The sequence below is a fragment of the Neofelis nebulosa genome, chromosome 9, assembly GCF_028018385.1.
Source record: "Neofelis nebulosa isolate mNeoNeb1 chromosome 9, mNeoNeb1.pri, whole genome shotgun sequence".
NCBI classification, from domain to species: domain Eukaryota; kingdom Metazoa; phylum Chordata; class Mammalia; order Carnivora; family Felidae; genus Neofelis; species Neofelis nebulosa.
This window is the reverse complement of record NC_080790.1, coordinates 4,012,781-4,026,824: the sequence shown is the minus strand read 5'-3', so window position 1 is coordinate 4,026,824 and position 14,044 is coordinate 4,012,781. Positions and strand designations below refer to the sequence as shown.

At 50.4% G+C, this 14,044-nt stretch overlaps 1 long non-coding RNA gene across 1 annotated transcript in view; it reads right to left on the bottom strand.

The window, feature by feature from the left end:
- Window positions 1–8,951, bottom strand: part of LOC131484308 (uncharacterized) — a 104,355-nt gene extending 95,404 nt beyond the window's left edge. Inside the window, exon 1 of the long non-coding RNA XR_009248155.1 lies at window positions 7,190–8,951. This is a non-coding gene — a long non-coding RNA (uncharacterized LOC131484308). The remainder of the gene's footprint in view (window positions 1–7,189) is intronic.
- Between the last annotated feature and the right edge of the window lie 5,093 nt (window positions 8,952–14,044).

Genomic DNA, 14,044 nt, shown 5'->3' with positions numbered 1-14,044 from the left:
CCCCCCCCCCGCATGCATCAGTGCCTGGGCTCCTCTAGGGTCGTAAGTTTCGTAACACTGGGCAGCCGTTCCTGTTTTTACTCCTGATTCCTGCTGTTTTGGACATACTATTTACTCGTTTGTTCAGGCTTTTGCTTGTTGTACAGGATGGAACATACTTCTCTTCTTTTCTGCCTAATGAGCAACTACCGATCCTTCCAGACCCATCTGAAATGACACATTGTCTCCAACCACGGACCTCGGGCCACATTACTGGCTTTCCCCCACCTTGCTCCTGCAGCTGTCAAGCCTTAGATTTGTAACAGATCCCTCACTCTGCCTTAGGAGTTCATTTTAGTGCTTCCAAATTCCCATGGGACGTAAATCTCCCAGGCTCAGGAAACAGATCCTGAAATTTCCAGAAATTCTAACGTATTCCTGAAACCGTAAGTTATTCTGTACTTTTTTTTTTTTACAACACTGTATTCGTGTGGTTTTCAGTGAGTGTCCAAAATAATAAACAGTGAGTCATTTTTCTGTGATTGGGTTATATTAAGAGGGACTTTCTGTTAAACATATATTATAAGAAATACATGATTTGTTATTAGGAATCCGTATGATGAGAAAGATTGTACATTTCAGTAACATGAAAAATGATCTCTACCTAATACAAATATTTGACAATTAAAAAAAAACGCTAAAACAAAGATGCACGAACCCAAAATAAGTGCCAAATAAAAATCGCTTTAAAAATGAAAGATGCCACCATGAATATTTAATATTTGATATTGTTATTCTTGGAGTAAAATTTTAAAACGTGCAAAGTATCATTTGACCTATAATCTTGACCTTAGTTACATGACAAATATTCCAGATGCAGCAAAATTTTTCACTCTGTGCTGATGTTGTTTAAATTGCTGTGGGTTTACCCCAAAGCGTCACCCTCTTAGACGTGACCACAGCATCTCACTGTCTCAGCTCGCATCCAGTTTTAATCCTGAAAATACCGTGTCCGCTTGCCCCGGATTTGGTTTCTGGTTGTTGAAATCAACATTGCCTTTTGCATATTCTAATTTTAATGAGCTTCTGCTTCTATGGTGGAATATTCCACCAAAAACGTTCAGATCGCCTCTCTGACTTTCTTGCTTTAAAATAAAGCACTAGAGGGGCGCCTGGGTGGCTCAGTCGGTTGAGCATCCGACTTTGGCTCAGGTCACGATCTCGCGGTCTGTGAGTTCGAGCCCCGCGTCGGGCTCTGCCAACAGCTCGGAGCCTGGAGCCTGTTTCAGATTCTGTGTCTCCCTCTCTCTCTGCCCCTCCCCCGTTCATGCTCTGTCTCTCTCTGTCTCAAAAATAAATAAACGTGGGGCGCCTGGGTGGCGCAGTCGGTTAAGCGTCCAACTTCAGCCAGGTCACGATCTCGCGGTCCGTGAGTTCGAGCCCCGCGTCAGGCTCTGGGCTGATGGCTCGGAGCCTGGAGCCTGTTTCCAATTCTGTGTCTCCCTCTCTCTCTGCCCCTCCCCCGTTCATGCTCTGTCTCTGTCTGTCCCAAAAATAAATAAAAAACATTAAAAAAAATAAAAAATAAAAAAAAAATAAATAAATAAACGTTAAAAAAAATTAAAAAGAAAGAAAGAAAGAACTAGAACGAGTACACAGGTGCCCACGCATGGCACACCATGAGCCGCGGAGACCCCTGGGCTCATCTCCAAAGTCCCCAGTGTGGCTCGGCGCCTGCCACCCGCCCCTGGCTGGAAAAACAACACGCTGTGCTTTCTCTTTGCGGTGCGTGCCCATGTTTGTTTTGTACACCAGAAAGTGTCCCGCCAACTGTAGATGACAGGATTGCACACCATACAGAGAATAAATAAGCGATGCTGTCGAATCCGGAATCCCCGCCAGCAGGGGACATGAAGACGTCAGCTCCCCAGGGCCCTCGGCGCAGACCCAGAGCCCAGGGAGGAGGGAGGGCCTCCAGGTGGAGGCCGGAAACTGGGCATCCGGGAGGGAGGCCGAGGCTGAGCAGAGGGCCGGAGGGGGGCATTCGCTCAGGCCAAACGCCGCCAACCACAGGGCTGTGATGTGAGGCTCCCCCCGGACTGCACGGCCCTTGCGACACGTAACCTGGTCCCCGTGGGACCGTCTCACAGGCCGGCCCCGTCCCCGGCTCCCTGCTGGGAACCACACGGGAGGAGGTTTGCTGACCGTAACTTAGGACGACTCAAGCCATGTGGGAGCTTTGGTGACAAGTTGCCCCCTGACCCTTCCTCTCCAGAGCGCCCCCCGTGCATCTAACTTCTCCTTTCCAGCTCATCTTGTGGCCAACAGGAGGGGGGCGGGGGACGTGGGCTGCAAGGGCAGGGGCGTCACTGAGGGCTGGCACCCGGGACACGCAGAGCAGGAGGCTCGCCCGGACAGGACGGTGTCCACTCAGCCCTCGAGGGCGACGGCTCTCGGATTGTTCCGGCAGCAGATTCCCTGTCGGTCGCACGCAAATGCCGCAGGATGGTGGTGGCTCTGGGCACCAGGGATGGAGTGGTGCCGGGCTCCGCCCCTCAGCGCCTGGGCCCCTGCCCCGTCCGAGCCGCGGGCTTGTGTGAATCTGAACGTCATCCGCCACCCGTCCACCTCTTGCCAATTAAGCAGAAAAGCGGTGGGGCAACCCATAGGTGTCGGGTTGTTGTGAGCGAGACCAGGGAGGGTCTTTGACCGTCCTCTTTCCCTAAACACCCCACCGCTCCGCATCCGGGGTCTGCTCCCGTGGGCTGCGAAACACGTCCGTCCCAGCCACGTGTCCCCGCCATTCAGGGCGCGACCTCTTCCCGCCTGCCCCGCCACGACAGCTTCCCTACCGGTATCCCTGCTTCCATCCCCGACCCCCCACATCCTTTCTCCAGGAGAAGCCAGTGTGGTCTTGCAAACATGGACCAGATCGTCACGGTGCTGTCCAGCCACCAAACTCCCCAGCAGCCCCTTACTGTAATCAAAACCACAATCTCACTTGGCCTTGCCTGTCTCTGAGCACCGGCCGATCCACAGAGTCCCCCCGCCCCCCGCTTCGGCCACGCTGGCTGGCCTTCCTTCTGCCCCTCAATCAGGCCCCGCGTGGGCCGTCCCGGGACATTGGCAGTAACTCTCCCCTCTCCCCAGCCGATGCTCACATCCTAAGTGGCCTCTCCTGACAGCTTAGTCCAAAATCAACTCCCCAGTCTCTATCAGAGCTCTCCGTTTTAATTCCCTGCTTACTATTCATCACCATCTGATCCTTTTTATTTTCCTTTGTTTCTTTGTCTAACATTCTGTCCCACCTCCCCTGCATAGCATGTGAGCTCCCCGAGAGCACAGCCCGTATTTTTTCAGGCTTCTTCTCAACACTCGGAACAGTGCCTGACACGGAGCAGGTGCACAATAAACATTTGTTCAGTGAATGAAAATATGGAGGCAGGAGCAAGATCTAGAACTTTCCCTGCCCACACACCGCCCTAGAAAGAACGTGTGTTTGCAAAATAGCCTCCAGCTTTACACAGGTTAGGAGACTGTAGCTTCGCTGTCCCCATTAGATATGACCTTCTACCTGTCATCCCGGTCAGGCCCCTGATGGGCCCTCTTACGGCTCAGGCAGTCTCCACAGATAGAAGGAGAACCTTACTCTGCTAAGATGTGTCTCTTTGTCCTTCAGTTCTTGAAGTCCCCCCAGAAATAAAAAAAAAAATAATAATAAGTAAATAAATAAACCCTTTATCATCCTTGCAGATATGTGGGCAAAAGACGGGAGGCACATGATACACTAAGAACCCGGATCAAAGGACCCAGTGGCTACAAATGTAGGAAAATTGCTTCCTTCTCCCAATCTCAATTTCCTCACCCATAAAAGGAAGGGATTGATTCCAGGCCAAAAAAGAAGTTTCGATGAAGGTGAATGTTCATGTCTGGGAAGGTCATGTTATCGTTAAAGTATATTTTTAAACATTTTTGAGTGACAAAAGAAGATGATTACGGGAAAAGTCAAGACTTTAAACTATAAATCGGTGTCAAATTATGTAAAAAACGTATTTTTTCATTATTTTTTAAAGTTTGTTTATTGATTTTGAGAGCGAGAGAGAGCACGCAGGAGGGGCAGAGAGAGAGAGAGAGAGAGGGAGAGAGAGAGACAATCCCAAGCGGGCTCCCAGAGGTCAGTGCAGAGCCTGACAAGGGTCTCGATCCCAATCCCATGACTGTGAGGTCACAATGGAAGCTGAAGTCGAGAGTTGGACACTTACTGACTGAGCTGCACCAGCGCCCCCAAATTACGTAGAAAACGTTGTAAATGGGGAAAGAGTAAATGATGAGAGGTCTTATCTCTACACTGGTGGGGGACAACGCATGGTTTTTATGTTCATCTTTTTCTTCGTTCTCAAAGTTGCCATCGTTAAGTGTATGGTGTTTTCACAGCCCCTTCCCCACTGAGACACTGAGTTGGGAGAAGCTAACCAGGTAACTGCTAAGCTCCCTTCTTGCCCCACAGCTCCCTTCTTGCCCCACAGTGAGCTTGGAGTCAGTGGTGGACGGTCTGGGAGTGATTCTCAGCCTGGCAGGGGTGGGGGGGCCTCAAAGCCCGCATTCCCTGCACCCTAGCCGCACTTAGGAATGGCCTGGAGAGCCAACGGGGCCAAAAACAGGCCACTGGGATTCTGCTTGGTCTCTGGGGAAGGAGGTCTTTTACTTCCGCACTGGAACTGTTGGAGGTATCATCTGGGCCCCGCCGGGGAAATGTTTCTTTGTGAATGAAATCAACCCAGAATAAAGCAGACTTGAGAAACAGAGAATAATTAAAACAAAATGTAAACACCCACCAATTTCTGTTGACGTCATTGAACCCCCGTATCCAGCTGGCACAGAAGCAAATCCACACTTGGATCCTTTTGGTCTCCCGACCCGACAAATGTCCGGTCTTGTCTAAACCAGTCTGAGATGTGTATGTCACAGGGCCGAGGTTCTGACTCAGGCACAGCTTGTGATCCCACGTTCTAACTTTGTCTTTCCTGCGGGCTCTGCACAGAGAGAGGGAAGTAAAGTGCATCCAGACGGAGCCGTGGGACAGCTGTGTCCCCTCGGGTGCCTTTGCTCATGAGCAGAGCTGTGTGCGTACCCCGGTCCCTCAGGGACAGTCTCTTCACTGTCCATGTGAGGGACGGGGGCAAAGTGAGAGCCATATAGGCTGGTTACAAGGCACTGTCATGTGAGAGCAAAGCAAGGTTGTAATGACTACTTGAAAAAATGTGATTTATTTCCATGGAGTGCATGACTGCCACTGGCCACCATACGGCTCAGTCTCAGCTTCGATCTTTAGCTCATTTCTTTGGCCTCCACCCTCTGCAGTTGGGGACAGACCAAGCTGGCAGTCGTGAGGCCTGGAAGGAGGCTCTCGGTGTCGTCAACCTGGCTGAACCTCTCTGCCCACACCGGGCCATTACACCTGTTGCACTCGGCCTTTGGAGCTGAGCCCCCTGACTCCTGGTATCCAAGCCCTGGTTTCCTGCCTTGGTCCCCAGGTTTTACTATGGTTCTCTGCAGGTTCCCAGTGCCGTGGAGGACCACAAACCTCTTGGAAGCTTCTGGAGCCTTCTCCAGAAGATAGACACTCCCTTTCTGCCTGCAGTTGGACAAGACTCTCCCTACAGTGTCCCGGATTCTGAGTATAGCAGGTGCCAAAGCCATAGCTCCTGCCGTCCAGTATCAGATTAGCGGGGGTGCAGATAATTATAATACAAGGTTCTGTAATAGAAATAATACAGGCAGCTTTCAGGGTAAGAAGAGATACCCCTAAAAGAACCTAAAAGGATGCCTTTTGGAAGAAACCACGGTGAGTCTTAACAATGAATAGAAGTCACACATTTTGCTGGAGGGGGTGTTACAGGCTGCGGGTCCAGCCCACACAGAGCTGGACCCACACAGAGCCCACACAGAGTACAGATAACATCAGGGAACCGGGAGGAAAACAGAAGCAAGGAGCCTGTGCTGTGGGAAGCGTGAAGCTGGCAAGTGTGTGGACACGAGGCCCGGAGGGCACACGAGTGCAACAGAACAGAGCCCAGGAGGCTGAATCAGCCTAGAGGGTCACTGGAAGAATCCTGAACCTATCTGTGAACACAGAGCGGAGGGACTTTATCAGAAAACTAACAGTCGCCTTCTGGCTATTGGCATCAGGATATTTCCTTCATCGTGAGCACGTCCTACCCAATGGATCGGGCATCTTGGAGGTTGACCCCCAGCTGGGTATGGATCCCGGTCTCACACCCATCCAGCCACCGTGAGCCACTGGGCCAGGCTGTTTCCAGAATGCCTTCATCCCAAAGCCCGGAGCTCACTCCTGTCTACTGTCTGTGCCTCAGACCTATCATCCGGGACGCACTTAACCCGACACTCATCAGGCCCACGGGGGCCACGGCGCCTACCACAGCACCCGCATTCACCTCACAGCGGTTCAGACCTTAACCAATGTACTCAGCGGCACACAAAATTCTGCTCTGCTCTTTTAAAAATGCTCTGAAAGGCTAAGAGCTCCCCTGAGGTTATCAGGGAGACTTTGCGGCTTTTCCAAGTTTGGACCCATCTTTTGCCGTCATTGTTTCCGTCCTCAAGCCCAGCCGGTTCATGGATGGTTTGCAGGCGTGCCGAGCACCAGTCCCGGCGCCGAGGGCTCAGCAAACAGAGGCAAATGGGGCACAAGGAGCCCAAACCTGTGGTGGCAGATATTTAACCGTCTTTTTCGGAGAGCGGCGACCCCGAGAGGTTGCGTGGTGCTCTCCCCCTGTGCCACGCCGCCCCCTGCTCCCTACAGGACGGGATGTGGATTAGAACCCCGCTCCCTGGGCGCCCCAGCACATTCCCTGCTCACCAGCGAGCCCAGTGTGGTTCTGAGGGGCTTCGAGAAGTCTCCGGGGGCTTGCCAGTGAGACTGCTCCGTGGCTGTCACAGGAGCGCCCCAGCTAGAATTCCCCGGCGGCTAGGCGCTCTGGGACAGCGTCTCCCTGAATTTCTAGGTGGCTTTCCGAACGAACGAAGTGTGGGATCAGCCCGCTCGTGCTTCTTACAAAGCAATGAGGGTAATGGCAAAGGCATGCAGCGATCCGGCTGTCTGAGAACGTCATCTCACCCCGCACACCCGCTTCCCCCAAGCCCACGGCCGAGACAGGAGCCCCGCCAGCAGCTGCCCGGCTCATCTCACCTGCGCAGGCTCTCAGCCGGGGTCCCTTTGTCACAGCCACAGTGGGCTCTCGGCCCGGGGACGTCAGTGCTCCAGCGTGGCTCGCCCAGAAAGCAGCGACACAGCCCCAGTTTCCTTGCATGAGGCCGTTGCCGGAACATCCCCCGGGCTGCAGAAGGAAAGCCGGTGTGGGGAGCCTCTTTAGGGCTCCCCGGGGTCCCTGGCACCGCCTGGCATCATCAGCCCCGTCCGCGCTCCAGCCAGACTGTTGACCTGTCGCCAGCGCCGTGTGATAGAACTGGCTCGCACGGGGAGGCTTTAACTGTCTCGTCCCCAAGCGCAGAGCCCTGGCGTCTCTCTCAGATGCTCCCCCTGCCACACCAGGGTTCTGCCGCCCCGGGCTTCTCTCCGCCAGGGCTCCAGCCTCGCAGGGGCTCACAGACCCGGTCCCTTGCAGAAGACGCCAGCCAAGAATTCATCGTTTCTAGCAAAGTAATTATATTAATCCCAGGGCTTCCAAGTCCTTTTCTTTCATGAAACCAATTAAAATACAGTTCCAGCGTTAACACATTTGTAAATATCCTAGTGTTTTTCCATAAATACCTACGGGTCGAAGTCACTGTAATCTCAAAAAAAAAAAAAAAAAAATCCAACAACCATTCCTTCATTCCTGTGTAACATGCTGTTCTCATTTAATTTATAGGATCTGAAACTCCATATGGAAAGGCTACGGTTGACTGGGGAGACATGGGTATTAAGAAACAACGTAACCACATAGGAAATTAATAATGCACGGGAGACGATGGGTCGTGTCGTTGTGGGGTGCGAGAGACGGAGGCAGAGGGTGCAGGATTGACACTAGGCAGACCCAGGTTGCAGCTGCGAAGCTAATACTCCCTTAGCCGTAGGGACGTGTGCAAGTGGCTGGTTCCCGGGCTTCACTCCCCTCCCAGGCTCGCGAGCCGTCCGGCTCGCTGATTGCCTGCGTCCCTTCTGGTGCCAGCCCTGGAGAGTTGTTCTTTCTTTGAGCCGAGGAAAGAAAGGTCATCTACTTGTACGTTTGGAGGCAGGGTAACCGTCAGAGGGGGTTGCGGTTAGAATCGCGGAAGACTCACGGGCTTGGACGCACGGCCCGCGCCTTGCAGCTCCGTAAGTTGGACAAATGTCCAGGAAGAGGTTGCCTCAGTGTCCTCATCCACAAGATGGGAGAACAGTACCTCCTCCTGGGCTGGCGCCGCTGCTGTGGGAAGTGAGTGAGCTGTTACTTGCAAAACCACCAAGGGCGGCGCTGGGTCCCTGCTTGGTGAATGTCGTTCGGCCGCTGTTGTACCTTCTTGCTAGTACTGGAGGTGCGGTCTCGGGCACAGAGTCCAGAGTCAGAGCCTTACCGAGAGAGGGTTCCACTGACGCTGGCAAAGATGAGGCCACGTCTCTGCGTGTGGGAGGCAGGATCTCGCCTTAACAAGGCAAAAACAAAACCATTTACTGAGAATTGACCGTACACTGGGGCGTTCTGTAAAGTGCTTTTCCTCCGTTAACCGTTGCCTTTCAGGGCACTATGTAAAGTGCTTTCCTTGCAACAGCCATTTAAAATAGCCCCGATCGTAGAACAGGTTCATACTCGTGTAGCAAGCGGAGACAATTTGCCCAAAGCAATAGATGCGGTCGGTGGTGAGTCCAGGACGGGAGCCCCGGGAGGGAGGCTGGGCAAAGCCCATCTGCAGGGTGACGTCAGGCATCACAGAAACCTTGGAGGAAAAGTAGGATTTCCAACAGAATGTAGAAACTGAGATGAAACTTCGCGTAGGAGGAAGAGAGGGGTCGCCTTTCTCTCTCCGGTCTTTCTGTTTCCATGTGTAACTGTGATCTCCAACATTCCATTGGTGCACGGACTTTAACAAAGGTTTTTCAAGTAACGGACCTCAGAATATGTATTGTGACATTCAATATGTGGAGATATCTTACACTGGGTAATGATATAAATGACAACAACAACAACAGCCGATGAGGACTGAACGTAGAAGGCACTTTGGGGGGGTCCCCACACCGACCCCTGTGGATGACGCTTCACGCCCCAGCAGCCAGCAGAGGAGACACGTGTGCAGGTGCACAAAGCAGGGTGGAAGTGTGGGCTCATTACATCCACGTCACCCTGATGGAACTCTTCATTGCCACGCCTCCTTTTGTCGTGGGTCCCGGGGGGGACAAAGGGTGCATCTAGCCATCTCTGTGTCCCGTTTCCTGACCTCTGCAATAGTGAGAAGTGTGGCTGGGTGCCTCTCCTTCGTGGGCAACGGTCCTGTGCCCTCGAGGGGTTCAGCAGCACCCTGACTCCCACCCACTAGATGCCTCCCACTTAAGACAACCAGAAAAGTCTCCAGACGTTGCCAAATGCCTCCTGGCCCCGCAAAATCAACCCCGTTTGGAAACCACTGCTCTAGGCTGGGTCAGAGCTAATATTAAAAAAAAAAACAGTGTTAAAGAAATAGCAGATTATGGTAGAATGCATTCAATGTAACAACACGTAGCCATTGAAGATTGATATCCCTCAGCTTGTTTCTCTATAAAAAGAGCAAACTCTGGGGGCACCTGGGTGATTCAGCTGGTTAAGCATCTGACCTGATTTCGGTTCAGGTCACATCTCACGGTTCGTGGGATCAAGCCCCAGGTCAGGCTCCACACTGAGCATGAAGCCTGCTTGGGATTCTCTCTTTCCATCTCCCTCTGCCCCTCCCCTGCTCATGCTGTCTCTCTTTCTCAAAATAAACATTTTTAAAAGAAGAACAAACTACAAAGTCATTCATTAATTTATTTATTAGTAAATGTAATGAATATGCTGAATGCTTACTGGTTGGTGTTTTTGTTTGTTTGTTTCTTTGTTTTGAGTTCTTTCCTAGCTTCCTAGCCCTGAATGTAAACTTGTAAGAAAAATAATTGTCTATTTTCACTGAGGTGAGCAGACACATGAAAAAGTCTCTTGAAAACCCCTACATGTGCAAATACACACACATCCCCAGCAAACAAATGCCTTCATCAATCGGTCGATGCGTTGATTGATTCCTTTCACAAATAACTATGGTTTCTGCTCTGGGTCAGACACCACGGGGCCTAGTGCAGGGATGATGAAGCCGTATAAGACACAATTGCTGCCTTTAGGCAGTAGTAGTTTGAGGAAAATCTAGCAAACTAATGAGGGCAATAAAATATTATTTATTCTTGCAATAAATATTTAGGCAGAGTGCTGTGTACTGATAACATGACACTGAGCAAAACTGATACTGTCTCGTGCAGCTAACAAGCTAGCAAAGAGAAGACACAAAATGAGACCTAAGAAAGAATATTATAGGGGAAGTAAGGAAGGCCATGGGGGTCTGGGGTGGGTACTCTCCGACTAGAGGAATATTCACGATGACTGTAACATATGCTCCCAAGTGCTTGGACACTCTGTTCAAAAAACGTGGAGTCTAATTCACCTCCCATTAAGTTGGTGTTAGTGACACGCTTCTAAGAGAATGTGACAGAAGTGACACCGTGTGACTCATGACACAAGGGCATAAGGACAATAAAACCCTTTGCCTACTTCTCTCTAGCTCAAGGCCCTGCCCTGGAAACCCACCGGCCATGTTATGTGAACGTTCAGGAGATACAGCTTGACCCATGCTGACACCCAGCTGAGATTGTGGCCAGGGGTCACATTAGTCACCAGACTTGTGAGTGGTGAGCGTTTCAATGAGCCCAGCCTCCAAGTTGCCCTGTCTGGGGCTTCATGGAACAGAGAGGATTTGTTCCTAACAAATCCTGCCCAAATTGCAGATGCGCAAATAAAGTGAATGCTGTCATTGTTTTTTTTTTTTTTTTTCAAAAGTTTATTTTTATTTATTTTGAGAAAGAGATAGGGAGCACACAGGGAAGGGGCAGAAAGAGAAAGAACCCCAAGCAGGCTCTGCGCTGTCAGCTCAGGGACCAACGTGGGGCTCGATCTTACAAACTGTGGGATCATGACCTCAGCCAAAACCAGAAGTTCAGACACTTAACCAACTGAGCCACCCAGGCTCCCCAGTGCTGCCACTCTTTTCAGCCGCTAAGCCGTGGGGCCGTTTGTTACGCAGCCATAGTAACCGCGACACTATCACAGAGATTTGCTAGAAATGTCCACAGGGGTAAGTGGGTGCACAAATCTACTTTGAGTGTTTGGGGCAAGGTTTCGTGAGGTGGCGATATGAGTTCTGCCCTGAAACACGAGTGCGTTCTCCAGCAAGAATTAGGCAGAGAGGAAAGCGGCAGGGCTCACGCTTTGAAGCACGGGGAGTCATGCGAACACGGAAATGACGATACGAGGCCAGCGTGTCTAGTCTGTGAAGTGTGAGCGAGAGGCCTGGCCCGCTCACGGGGGACAGGCCTGGGGCAGAAGAATCAGAAGTAAAGCTACACTCAGATACAGAAACCCTCTAGAACATTTGCTTGTTATTACGTAAATGAACCTATGGCATAAAAATTACCATTTTAATAATTCAATAGTGTCCAATTCAGTTGTACAACCATCGCCATTATCTATTTCCTTTTTTTTTTAATTGTTTTTTATGTTTATTTTTATTTTATTTTTGAGACAGAGAGAGACAGAGCATGAACGGGGAAGGGGCAGAGAGAGAGGGAGACACAGAATTGGAAGTAGGCTCCAGGCTCCGAGCCATCAGCCCAGAGCCCGACGCAGGGCTCGAACTCACGGACCGTGAGATCGTGACCTGAGCTGAAGTCGGACGCTCAACTGACTGAGCCACCCAGGCACCCCCATTATCTATTTCCAAAGCAGTCTTCACCTCCACATTCCTGGCCTGTATTAAGCAATCACTCCTTACATCCCCTCCTTTCCCCACCCCTGCCTCTGGCAACCACTCATTTCTTTTCTGTTTCTATGATTTGCCTTTTCTGGATATTCCATTTCAGTGGAATCATCCAACAGGTGGCCTTTTACGCCTGGCTTCTTTCCCCTGGAATAACATTTTCTAAGCCTGGGGGCTCCTGGGTGGCTCATTCGGTTAAGTGTCTGACTCTTGATCTCGGCTCAGGTCACGATCTCACAGTTCATGGGATTGAGCCCCACGTTGGGCTCTGCACTGACAGTACGGAGCCTGCTTGGGATTTTCTCTCTCTCTCTCTCTCTCTCTCTCTCTCTCTGTCCCTCTCCCCACTCACACTCTAAATCTCTGTCATTGACTCTCTCTCTCTCACACAAAATAAATAAATAAATATTTAAAAAAATGTTCAAGCCTTGTCCACACTGAAGCATACGAAGCACTGTGTTTGTTTGTTTGTTTTATTTTTTAATGTTTATTTGTTTTTGAGAGAGAGACAGAGAGACAGAGTGCAAACAGGGGAGGGGCAGAGAGAGAGGGAGACACAGAATCCAAAGCAGGCTCCAGGCTCCGAGCTGTCCGCACAGAGCCCAACACGGGGCTCAAACTCACTGACTGCGAGATCGTGACTTGAGCCGAAGTTGGATGTTTAACCAACTGAGCCACCCAGGCGCCCCACACTGTGTTTGTTTTTACAGCTGAATGATATTCCACTGTAAGCGAACAGCTGACCTCGTCGTCGAGAGTCATTTGCACTGTTCCCTCCCTCTGGCCATGGTGAGGACTGCCGCCATGAGCAATCCTATGCAAGCTGTTGTTGGAACACCTGTCTTCGATTCTTTTGAGTATATACCTAAGAGTGGAATTGCTGGACATGTGATATTCTGTGTGTAACGTAATGAGGAAATGTAATGAGAAGGGGCACTGCACAGTGGCTTTGATTTGCACCTCCCCGGTGTCTAATGATGTTGGCCATCTTTGGATGGCCTTGTTACCCATTTAGATCAACCACATGTATATCTTCTTTGGAGAAGCTTCTACTGGGAAAACCTTTTGCATGGTGCCTTGTGGTTGGGACTTCGCCCTGGGAGCAATGGAGAGCCATTCCCCATGGGAGCCTCATGGTCAGATTTACAGTTCAGAGAACTCAACATGGCTCCAAGCTGGGGGACGGCTCGTATGGAGATGAAGCTGAAAAGGAAGGGAGCACGTCAGAAGACCTGAGCCGTCATCGAAACCAGGCTTCAAGGAGGAGCGAAGAACTGGGTCCTTAGACTGGTCACGGTTCCGTTGTGTGTTACAGTGTCTTACTGATTCATGTGCCTCTATAACTATGATGGTGACCTGTCCCAGGTGGTAGTTTTGGGGCAGATCATCAGGAGGAATTCTGGAAGCTTCGAGAAGAGGAATGTTCACCTTCTAGCTTCCTCCCTGCCAGGGGTCCCCAAAACAGCCAGAGCTGAGCCTCATTTTCCACTTCTCTTGTCAGATAGTACATGAAGTTACACAGCTAAGGGTCGATAAAAACGTCACAATGAAAATTACATGTCACGTGGTCTACTTGGAGAACCACATCCTCTGCACAAATTGTGTGAAACAATGATAGAGCTGATACTTCACATTATACGCTCATGTTACTCGTTACTGACTGTATAAATAGGCTGGGGGATATTAATTTGCCATCCTTCAGGGGAAACAGAATTTCGTCCTTGCCCTGTGCTGAAAATCACAAATGATAGCTTGTTTTCTATATATTACTCTCTCGAACATCTTAAAAGTTTTCAGTCGCCTATACTAAAACATATCTATGTGTGTCGTTTTACGAAATAGTATTGTTTACTCTAATTATTAATAAAACACGTTTACCAAGGAATTTTTACACATTAAAACCATTGAAAATCCTACCAGCCACTACCTACCATAACCACTGATAGCATTTTGGCATATTTTCTTGAAGGTAAATACAGAGAGCAAGCCAGAACTGCATGGAAATATAGATCTATAGATTTTGTAAACACGCAGA